This window comes from Budorcas taxicolor, chromosome 7 (genome assembly GCF_023091745.1).
Source record: "Budorcas taxicolor isolate Tak-1 chromosome 7, Takin1.1, whole genome shotgun sequence".
Taxonomy (NCBI): domain Eukaryota; kingdom Metazoa; phylum Chordata; class Mammalia; order Artiodactyla; family Bovidae; genus Budorcas; species Budorcas taxicolor.
Genome location: NC_068916.1, coordinates 23,523,786 through 23,535,987, shown reverse-complemented (window position 1 = coordinate 23,535,987; position 12,202 = coordinate 23,523,786). Strand labels below are relative to the sequence as shown.

At 41.3% G+C, this 12,202-nt stretch overlaps 1 non-coding gene across 1 annotated transcript; it reads left to right on the top strand.

The window, feature by feature from the left end:
- Nucleotides 1-281: 281 nt before the first annotated feature.
- On the top strand, nt 282-353 carry TRNAS-GGA (transfer RNA serine (anticodon GGA)). Its single transcript has one exon. It is a non-coding gene; the product is annotated as a tRNA-Ser (tRNA).
- Nucleotides 354-12,202: the final 11,849 nt, after the last annotated feature.

Here is a 12,202-nt window from a genome sequence, read left to right as displayed (position 1 = left end):
AAGAAATCATAAAAATCTAGCCGAAGTAAATGGAAAACAAATGAAAGAAACAATAGTAAAGATTAATAAAAATAAAAGCTGGTTCTTTAAGAAGATAAACAAAGTTGACACACCTTTAGCTAGACTCATCAAGGAAAAACAAGAGAGAAGAATCAAATCAATAAAATTAGAAATGAAATGCAGGAATATCAACTTTGTTTATCTTCTCAAAGAACCAGCTTTTATTTATTTATTTTTTTAAATTAATCTTTACTATTGTTTCTTTCAAACAACTGTAGGCTTCCCGGGTGGCTCAGAGGTTAAAGCATCTGCCTGGAATTCAGGAGACCCGGGTTCAATCCCTGGGTCGGGAAGATCCCCTGGAGAAGGAAATGGCAACCCACTCCAGTACTCTTGCCTGGAGAATCTCATGGAAGGAGGAGCCTGGTAGGCTACAGTCCATGGGGTCACAAGGAGTTGGACACGACAGTGATTTCACACCATTCAAACACCATGAACAACTATATGGCAGTTAGAACTGGACATGAAACAATGGACGGGTTCCAAATCGGGAAAGGAGTACATCAAGGCTGTATATTGTCACCCTGATTATTTAGCTTATATGCAGAGTACATCAAGAGAAATGCTGGACTGCCTGGAGCACAAGCTGGAATTAAGATTGCCAGGAGAAATATCAATAACTTCAGATATGCAGATGACAGAACACTATGACAGAAAGTGAAAAACTAAAGAGCCTCTGGATGAAAGTGAAAGAGGAGAGTGAAAAAGTTGGCTTAAAACTCAACAATCAGAAAACAAAGATCATGGCATCCAGTCCCATCACTTCATGGGAAATAGATGGGGAAACAGTGGAAATAGTGGCAGACTTTATTTTGGGGGGCTCCAAAATCACTACAGATGGTAACTGCAGCCATGAAATTAAAAGACACTTGCTCCTTGGAAGAAAAGCTATGACAAACATAGACAGCATATTGAAAAGCAGAGACATTACTTTGCCAACAAAGGTCCATCTAGTCAAGGCTATGGTTTTTCCAGTAGTCATGTATGGGTGTGAGAGTTGGACTATAAAGAAAGCTGAGTGCCAAAGGATTGATGCTTTTGAACTGTGGTGTTGGAGAAGACTCTTGAGTCCCTTGGACTGCAAGGAGATCCAACCAGTCCATCCTAAAGGAGATCAGTCCTGAATATTCACTGGAAGAACTGATGCTGAAACTGGAACTCCAGTACTTTGGCTGCCTGATGTGAAGAACTGACTCATTTGAAAAGACTCTGATGCTGGGAAAGATTGAAGGCAGGAGGAGAAAGGGACAACAGAGGATGAGATGATTGGATGGTATCACCAACTCAATGGACATGAGTTTGAGTAAACTCCGGGAGTTGGTGTTGGAGAGGGAGGCCTGGTGTGCTGCAGACCATGTGGTTGCAAAGAGTCGGACACGAATGAGGAACTGAACTGAACTGATATGACAATAAAATGGATAACCTGAAAGAAATGGACAGATTCTTACAAAAGTTCAATCTTCCAAGACTGAACCAGGAAGAAATAAAAATTATGAATAATCCAATTACAAGTACTGAAATTGAAGCTGTAATCAAAAATCTCCCCCAAAACAAAAGCCCAGGACCAGATGGCTTCACAGGAGAATTCTGGCAAACATTTAGAGAAGAGCTAATGCTTATCCTTCTAAAACTCTTTCAAAAAATTGCAGAAGAAGGAACACTTCCAAATTCATTCTCTGAGGCCACCATCACCCTGACACGAAAACCAGACAAAGACAACACAAAGAAAACTACAGGCCAGTATCACTGATGAACATAGTTGCAAAACACCTCAATGAAATTTTGCAAACAGAGTTCAGCAACACATCAAAATGCTCAGACACCATGATCAAGTTGGATTTATTCCAGGGATGCAAGGATTCATCAATAAACATGAATTAATCAGTGTGGTACACCATATGAATAAATTGAAAGATAACAATCATATGATAAACTCAACAGATGCAGAAAAAGCCTTTGACGAAATTCAGTACCCATTTATGATTAAAACTCTTCAAGAAATGGGCACAGAAGGAACCTACATCAACATAGTAAAGGCCATATATGATAAGCCTACAGCAAATGTTATTCTCAGTGGGGAAAGGCTAAAAGCATTTCCCCTAAGATCAGGAACAAGACAAGGGTGTCCACGTTCACCACTATTATTCAGCATAGCTTTGGAAGTCCTAGCTACAGCAATCAGAGAAGAAAAAGAAATGAAAGGACTCCAGATCAGAAAAGAAGAAGTAAAGATCTCAGTGTTTGCAGATGACCTGATATTGTACATGGAAAACCCTAAAGATAGTATCAGAAAATTACTAGAGCTAATCAGTGAATTTATCAAAGTTGCAGGATATAAAATCAATACCCAAAAATCACTTGCATTTCTATATACTAAAAATGAAAAATCAGAAAGAGAAATTAAGGAATCAATCCCATTCACCATTAAAACAAAAAGAATTAAATATCTAGGAATAAACTTACCTAAGGAAACAGAATAACTGTACACAGAAAATTATAAGACACTGATGAAAGACATTGAAGATGACATAAACAGATGGAGGAAGAATCAAAATTGTGAAAATGACTATATTACCAAATGCAATCTACAGATTCACTGTGATCCCTATCAAATTACCAATGCCATTTTTCACAAAACTAGAACAAAAAATTTCACAATTAGTATGGAAACAAAAAAGACCCCGAACAGCCAAAGCAGTCTTCAGAAAGAAGAATGGAGCTGGAGGAATCAAACTCCCTGACGTCAGATTATACTACGAAGCTACAGTCATCAAGAAAGTATTTTACTGGCACAAAAAGAAAAATATAGAACAATGGAACAAGATAGAAAGCCAAGAAATAAACCCATGCACCTATTGGTACCTTATTTTTGACAAAGGAGGCAAGAATGTACAACAGGGCAAAGAAAGCCTCTTCAATAAATGGTACTGGGAAAACTGGACAGCCACATGTAAAAGAATGAAATTAGAATGCTTCCTAACACCATACACAAAGATAAACTCAAAAGACCTAAATGTAAGACCAGAAACTATTAAACTCTTAGAGGATAACATAGGCAGAACACTCAATGACATGAATCAAAGCAAGATCCTCTATGACCCACCTCCTAGAGTAACAGAAATAAAAACAAAAGTAAACAAGTGAGATCTGATTAAATTTAAAAGCTTTTGCACAACAAAGGAAACTAAGCAAGGTGAAAAGACAACCCTCAGAATGGGAGAAAATAATAGCAAATGAAACAACCAACAAAGGATTAATTTCCAAAATATACAAGCAGTTCATATAACTCAATACCAGGAAAAAACAATCAAAAAGTGGGAAAAAGACCTAAACAGACATTTCTCCAAAGAAGACATACATGGCTAACAAACACCTGAAAAGATTGCTCAACATCATTCATTATTAGAGAAATGCAAATCAAAACTACAAGGAGATATCAACTCACACTGGTCAGAATGGTCGTCATCAAAAAATCTACAAACAATAAGTGCTGGAGAGGTTGTAGAGAAAAGGGACACTCTTGCACTGTTGGTAGGAATGTAAATTCATACAGCCACTATGCAAGATGGTATGGAGATTCCTTTAAAAACTAGGAATAAAATCACCATATGACCCAGCAATCCCACTCCTAGGCATATACCCTGAGGAAACCAAAATTGAAAAGACACATGTATCCCATTGTTCATTGCAGCACTATTTACAACAGCTAGAACATGGAAGCAACCTAGATGTCCATCGACAGATGAATGGATAAAAAAGTTGTGGTACATATGCACAATGGTGGATAAAAAATGCACAATGGAATATTACTCAGCCATTAAAAAGGAAAACCTCTGAGTCAGTTCTAATGAGGTGGAAGAACCTAGAACTTATTATACAGAGTGAAGTGAGTCAGAAAGAGAAAGATAAATATTGTATTCTAATGCATATATATGGAATCTAGAAAAATGGTACTGAAGAATTTATTTTCAAGGCAGCAGTGGAGAAACAGACATAGAGAATAGACTTATGGACATGGGGAGAGGGGAGGAGAGGGTGAGATGTATGGAAAGAGTAACATGGAAACTTACATTACCATGTGTAAAGTAAATAGCCAATGGGAATTTGTGGTATGGCTCAGAAGATTCAGACAGGGGCTCTGTATCGACCTAGAGGGGTGGGATGGAGAGGGAGATGGGAAGGAGCTTCAAAGGGAAGGGGATATATGTATACCTATGACTGATTCATGTTGAGATTTGACAGAAAATAACAAAATTCTGTATAGCAATTATCCTTCGATAAAAAAAAATTAGCCTCCAATTAAAATAAATTTAAATTTTAAAAAAAGTTAAGTAATTTTAAAATTACATTTTAAAAAAAGGATATGGATTAGAAAATGAAGAAACCACAAGAACTCTAATAGTTCAGCCCTCTCAGTCTCCCCCGACCTGCAGGCATGAATGTTGAGAGTGGTTACAGAACTACAATGAAGAGAGCTGATGGGAGAGGGATGCCTGACAGAAGCTGAGAAATTAATAAACCAGCTTTAGTCTCCTTTCTTCTAATCTCCAATAGAGGTTTACCACTGGCCAAACTCAGATGAAAGCTTAAGGAAAGAGAAGTTCATTGATGCAGTCCTTGAGGGATTTTTTTTCCCATTGTACCAAGTAGGGGACATCTGAAAAAATGTTTAAATATGTCAAGTATGGTAATGTGTTGTTCTTTGAATTTATAATATTTCTGGCTTCAGTTTTTTCATTTACATTCAAGAATGAAATTGACCTTGAATTTTCCTTTCTCATAATTTCCTTTATGCTGACCTTATAAGTAGGAATTTTAAATATTATTCTTTTCCCTCAAAAAGTATTCCTTGGTGGTTCAAACGATAAAGAATCCACCTGCAATGCAGGAAACCCAGGTTGGATCCCTGGGTTGGGAAGATCTTTTGGAGAAGGGAATGGCTACCCACTGTAGTATTCTTGCCTGGAGAATCCCATGGACAGAGGAGCCTGGCAGGCTGCAATCCATGGCATCCATGGGGTCACAAAGAATAGGACATGAGTGAGTGACTGACACTTTCACTTTTTTCACACTTTTCATAAGTTGGAATTTTAAATATTTTTCTTTTCCCTTAAAAAGTATTTTAAGATTGGCATTATTTATACCTTAATATTTTCTTATAATTGACTGGTTGAAGACGTCTTATATCAGTTGTATTTTATTACTATTTTTACATTGGTCTAAATAAGTGAGGTGGAAATCAGTAGGTAAACAGTGTAGAAATCTCGGAGAAGGCAATGGCACCCCACTCCAGGACCCTTGCCTGGAAAATCCCATGGACAGAGGAGCCTGGTAGGCTGCAGTCCATGGGATGGCGAAGACCTGGACACGACTGAGCAACTTCACTTTCACTTTTCACTTTCATGCATTGGAGAAGGAAATGGCAACCCACTCCAGTGTTCTTGCATGGAGAATCCCAGGGACAGCAGAGCCTGGTGGGCTGCCATCTATGGGGTGGCACGGAGTTGGACGCGACTGAAGCAACTTAGCAGCAGCAGCAGTGTAGAAATCTGAGACCTCAGTCTTGTCTTCAGTAAAAATCCTGCTCCATTGTCCCTAATTCCTACAATGAGTCTTTGGTCAGATGAATTATCAGCACTCAGATCCAGGGAAGGGCAGTAATTAACTTCTATTCCATATGCCTGAGGAAAAACAACTGGTGATCAATTAGTCTTAAACCCATACATCTGATCCATTATAAAGTGTCCAAGGAGTTAGCTGAGTCACTCACTCGAGTCCGACTCTTTGCAAACCCATGGACTGCAGCATGCCAGGGCTTCCTGTCCATCACCAACTCCCAGAGTTTACTCAAACTCATGTCCATCGAGTCAGTGATGCCATCCAACCATCTCATTCTCTGTCATCCCCTTCTTCTCCTGCCTTCAATCTTTCCCAGCATCAATGTCTTTTCAAGTGAGTCAGCTCTTCGCATCAGGTGGACAAAGTATTGGAGTTTCAGCTTCAACATTAGTCCTTCCAGTGAATATTCAGGACTGATTTCCTTTTAGGATGGACTGGCTGGATCTCCTTGCAGTCCAAGGGACTCTCAAGAGTCTTCTCCAACACCACAGTTCAAAAGCATCAATTCTTCAGCACTCAGCTTTCTTTATAGTCCAACTCTCACATTCATACATGATTACTGGAAAAACCACAGCTTTGACTATACAGACCTTTGTCAGCAACGTAATGTCTCTGCTTTTTAATATGCTGTCTAGGTTGGTCATAGCTTTTCTTCCAAGCAGCAAGCGTCTTTTTATTTTAGGCTGCAGTCACCATCTGCAGTGATTTTGGAGCCCCAAAACTAAAGTCTACCACTGTTTCCTCTGTTTCCCCATCTATTTGCCATGAAGTGATGGGACCAGGTGCCATGATCTTCATTTTCTGAATGGTGAGATTTAAGCCAACTTTTTCACTCTCCTCTTTCACTTTCATCAAGAGGCTCTTTAGTTCCTCTTCACTTTCTGCCATAAGGTTGGTATCATCTGCATATCTGAGGTTATTGATATTTGATATTTACAATCTTGATTCCAGCTTGTGCTGCCTCCAGGTCTGCATGTAAGTTAAATAAGCAGGGTGACAACATACAGCCTTGACGTACTCCTTTTCCTATTTGGAACCAGTCTGTTGTTCCATGTCCAGTTCTAACTGTTGCTTCCTCACCTGCATACAGGTTTCTCAAGAGGCGGGTCAGGTAGTCTGGTATTCCTATTTCTTTCAGAATTTTCCACAGGTTGTTGTGATCCACACAGTCAAAGGCTTTGGCATAGTCAATAGAACAGAAATAGATGTTTTTCTGGAACTTTCTTGCTTTTTCAGTGATCCAGCAGATGTTGCTAATTTGATCTCTGGTTCCTCTGCCTTTTCTAAATCCAGCTTGAACATCTGGAAGTTCACGTTTCACATATTGTTGAAGCCTGGCTTGGAGAATTCTGAGCATCATTTTGCTAGTGTGTAAGATGACTGCAATTGTGTGGTAGTTTGAACATTCTTTGGCATTGCCTGTTTTAGGGATTGAAATGAAAACTGACCTTTTCCTGTCCTGTGGCCACTGCTGAGTTTTCCAAATTTGCTAGTATATTGAGTGCAGCACTTTCACAGCATCATCTTTTAGGACTTGAAATAGCTCAACTGGAATTCCATCACCTCCACTAGCTTTGTTCATAGTGATGCTTTCTAAAGCCCACTTGACTTCACTTTCCAGGATGTCTGCTCTAGGTGAGCGATCACACCATCGTGATTATCTGGGTCATGAAGATCATTTTTGTACAGTTCTTGTGTGTATTCTTGCCACTTCTTAATATCTTCTGCTTCTGTTAGGTCCATACAATTTCTGTCCTTTATTGAGCCCATCTTTGCATAAAATGTTCCCTGGTATCTCTAATTTTCTTGAAGAGATCTCTAGTCTTTCCCATTCTATTGTTTTCCTCTATTTCTTTACACTGATCACTGAGGAAGACTTTCTTATCTCTCCTTGCTATTCTTTAGAACTCTGCATTCTAATAGGTATATCTCTCCTTTTCTCCATTGCTTTTCACTTCTCTTCTTTTCAAAGCTATCTGTAAGGCTTCCTCAGACAGCCATTTTGCTTTTTTGCATTTTTTTGGGGGGGGGGAATGGTTTTGCTCCCTGTCTCATGTACAATGTTATGAACCTCCATCCATAGTTCATCAGGCACTCTGTCTGTCATATCTAGTCCTTTAAATCTATTTCTCACTTCCACTGTATAATAGTTATGGATTTGATTTAGGTCATACCTGAATAGTCTAGTGGTTTTCCCTATTTTCCTCAATTTCATTCTGAATTCAGCAATAAGGAATTCATGATCTGTGCCACAGTCGGCTCGCGGTCTTGTTTTTGCTGACTGTATAGAGCTTCTCCATCTTTGGCTGCAAATAATATAATTAGTCTGATTTCTGGTGATATCCATGAGTAGAATCTTCTCTTGTGTTGTTGGAAGAGGCTGTTTGCTATGACCAGTGCATTCTCTTGGCAAAACGCTATTAGCCTTTGTCCTGCTTCTTTATGTACTCCAAGGCCAAATTTTCCTGTTGCTCCAGGTGTTTCTTGACTTCCTACTTTTGCATTCCAGTCCCCTATAATGAAAAGGACATCTTTTTTGGGTGTTAGTTCTAGAAGGTCTTTAGGTCTTCATAGAACCATTCAGCTTCTTCAGCATTACTGGTTGGGGCATAGGCTTGGATTACCGTGATACTGAATGGTTTGCCTTGGAGACGAACAGAGATCATTCTGTCATTTTTGAGATTACATCCAAATACTGCATTTCAGACTCTTTTGCTGACTATGATAGCTACTACATTTCTTCTAAGGGATCCTTGCCCACGGTAGTAGATATAATGGTCATCTGAGTTAAATTCACCCATTCCAGTCCATTTTAGTTTGCTGATTCCTAAAACGTCGATGTTCACTCTTGCCATCTCCTGTTTGACCACTTCCAATTTGCCTTGATTCATGGACCTAACGTTCCAGGTTCCTATATAATATTGCTCTTTACAGCATCGTACCTTGCTTCCATCACCAGTCACATCCACAGCTGGGTGTTGTTTTTGCTTTGGCTCTGTCTCTTCATTCTTTGTGGAGTTGTTTCTCCACTGCTCTCCAGTAGTATATTGGGCACCTACTGACTTGGGGAGTTCATCTTTCAGTGTCCTATCTTTTTGCCTTTTCATACTGTTTATGGGGTTCTCAAGGCAAGAATACTGAAGTCGTTGGCTATTCCCTTCTCCAGTGGACCACGTTTTGTCAGAACTCTCCACCGTGACCCATCCATCTTGGGTGGTCCTACATGGCATGGCTCGTAGTTTCATTGAGTTAGAGAATGCTGTGGTCCATGTGATTAGATTGATTAGTTTTCTGTGACTGTGGTTTTCAGACTGTCTGCCCTCTGATGGAGAAGGATAAGAGGCTTATGGAAGCTTCCTGATGGGAAAAACTGACTGAGGAGGAAACTGGGTCTTATTCTGATGGGCAGGGCCATGCTCAGTAAATCTTTAATCCAATTTTCTGTTGATGGGTGGAGCTGTGTTCCCTCCCTGCTATTTCAGTTCAGTTCAGTCCTCAGTGTCCGACTCTTTGCAACTCCATGAATCGCAGCACGCCAGGCCTCCCTGTCCATCACCAACTCCAGTTCACCCAGATTCATGTGCATCAAGTCAGTGATGCTATTTACCTGGGGCCACACTATGGTGGAGGTAATGAAGACAATGGTGACCTCCCTCAGAAGATCCCAGGCATGTACTGCCACACTCAGTGCCCCCTACCCTGCAGCAAGCCACCACTGACCCCTGCCTCTGCCAGAGACCCCCGGACACCCACAGGCAAGTCCAGGACAGTCTCTTGTGGGGTCACTGCTCCTTTCTCCTGGGTCCTGGTGCACAAAGTTCTGTTGTGCTCTCTTAGAATCTATTTCCCAGTCCAGTGTAAGTTCTGGCAGCTCTATGGTGGGGTTAATGGCAACCTCCTCCAAGAAGGTTTATGCCATACCCAAGTCTCTGCACCCAGAGACCCTATCCCTGTGGCAGACCACTGCCAACTTGTACCTCCACAGGAGATACTCCAACGCAGTTCTGTCTCAGTCTCTGTGGGGTCCCTGGGTCCTGGTGCACACAAGGTTTGTTTGAGCCTTCTGAGCATCTCTGGAAAGAATGGGGTTTGATTCTAAGCATGAATTCGTCCCTCCTACCACCTTGCTGGGTCTTCTCCTTTGCCCTCGGACATGGGGGATCTCCTCACAGCCACTCCAGCGCCTACTGTCTTACTGTGGTTTCTCTGACCTTGGACTTGGAGTATCTCCACATGGCCCGTCCAGCAAAGTGCTGCCGCCGCTCCTGACCTTGAACATGAGTGTCTCCTCACAGCCCCTGCTCCTGACCTAAAATAGCCAAGGGACGAGAAAAAAGGGTGGTGACATAATCTGAAAATCAAGAGAGGCCATAAAGATGTTGTGTCTTGACATTTAAACTGATTGTTTAGAAATAACATGATTTAAGAACAGGAAACAACAAAAGCTGTACAGATTAACACTGGCAAAGATATAAAACTGCAGTAATCCCCACCTTCTGGGGGACTCTTTACCCCCTCTCAGTGTCTATGCTGAGAGTTTTGGACTTTCCTCCTCTGTGATAAATCCTATTCTCTTTCTACCATGAGTGTCTGTGTGTTTGTGGATTCCACTCTTTGTTCCACTGACAGGATCTCGGATTCCTGTTTCCTAAGGATGTAGGGCTTCCTCAGTGGCTCAGTCATGCAGAATCCGGCTGCAATGCAGCATATGCAGGTTCAATCCCTGGGTCCAGAAGATCCCCTGGAGGAGGAAATGGCAGCCCCCTTCACGATTCTTGCCTGCAAAATTCTGTGGACAGAGGAACCTGATGGGCTGTAGCCCATGGGGTTGCAAAGAGTCAGACACAACTGAACTACTGAGCACATAAACAAGGACTTAACAATTTGATTAGTGTTATTGAGGTGGGAATCTGTGTTCTTATCTGCAGAGCCAACAAATGCAATCCACAAACACACAAACAGGGTAGCAAGCAAGGAGAATTTATTAAACAGAAGGAAAGTACAAAGCTCTCAGCAAGACATGAGAGGGGTAAACAGTACCCACCCACCCCCACACACACACACACCAAGGTGGGACTTACATAAATTTTTATGAGCTCCCTTAAATCACATTATTTCTAACCAATCAATTTAAAGGTCAACATACATCACTATGAACAAATGACACAGATATGGAGATGACACCACCCTTATGGCAGAAAGTGAAGAGGAGCTAAAAGCCTCTTGATGAAAGTGAAAGAGGAGAGTGAAAAAGTTGGCTTAAAGCTCAACATTCAGAAAATGAAGATCATGGCATCCGGTCCCATCACTTCATGGGAAATAGATGGGGAAACAGTAGAAACAGTGTCAGACTTTATTTTGGGGGGCTCCAAAATCACTGCAGATGGTGACTGCAGCCATGATATTAAAAGACGCTTACTCCTTGGAAGAAAAGTTATGACCAACCTAGATAGTATATTGAAAAGCAGAGACATTACTTTGCCAACTAAGGTCCATCTAGTCAAGGCTATGGTTTTTCCTGTGGTCATGTATGGATGTGAGAATTGGACTGTGAAGAAGGCTGAGTGCCAAAGAATTGATGCTTTTGAACTGTGGTGTTGGAGAAGACTCTTGAGTCCCTTGGACTGCAAGGAGATCCAACCAGTCCATTCTGAAGGAGATCAGCCCTGGGATTTCTTCGGAAGGAATGATGCTAAAGCTGAAACTCCAGTACTTTGGCCACCTCATGTGAAGAGTTGACTCATTGGAAAAGACTCTGATGCTGGGAGGGATTGGGGGCAGGAGGAGAAGGGAACGACTGAGGATGAGATGACTGGATGCCATCACGGACTCGATGGACGTGAGTCTGAGTGAACTCTGGGAGATGGTGATGGACAGGGAGGCCTGGCATGCTGCGATTCATGGGGTCGCAAAGAGTCAGACATGACTGAGCGACTGAACTGAACTGAACTGAGGCTTCTCTTATAGCTCAGTTCATAAAGAATCTGCCTGCAATGCAGGAGACCCAGTTTCAGTCCTTGGTTTGGGAAGATCCCCTGGAGAAAGAAATGGCAAGCCACTCCAGTATCCTTGCCTGCAAAATTTCATGGACAGAGGAGCCTGATGGGCTGCAGTCCATGGGGTTGCAAAGAGTCAGGCATGACTGAACAACTAAAACTTGTACATAATATCTGTATGACTTCTCTTGATCCTTGGATTAAGTCACCACCCTTTTTCATGCCCTCTGGCCATTTTACCATGGACCAGATGTATGAATTAAAGATTAATGATTGCAGGTTGGTTTTCCTCAATCATATGGAGCAGAATTTAATTATTGCCCTTCCCTGGAACCTAGACAGAGTGCCTGAAGAACTATGGACTGAGGTTTGTGATATTACACAGGAGGCAATGATCAAGACCATCCCCAAGAAAAAGAAATGCAAAACGGTAAAATGGTTGCCTGAGGAAGCATTATAAATTAGCTGAGAAAAGCAACAAAGCTAAAGGCAAAGGAGAAAAGGAAAAATATACCCATTTGAATTCA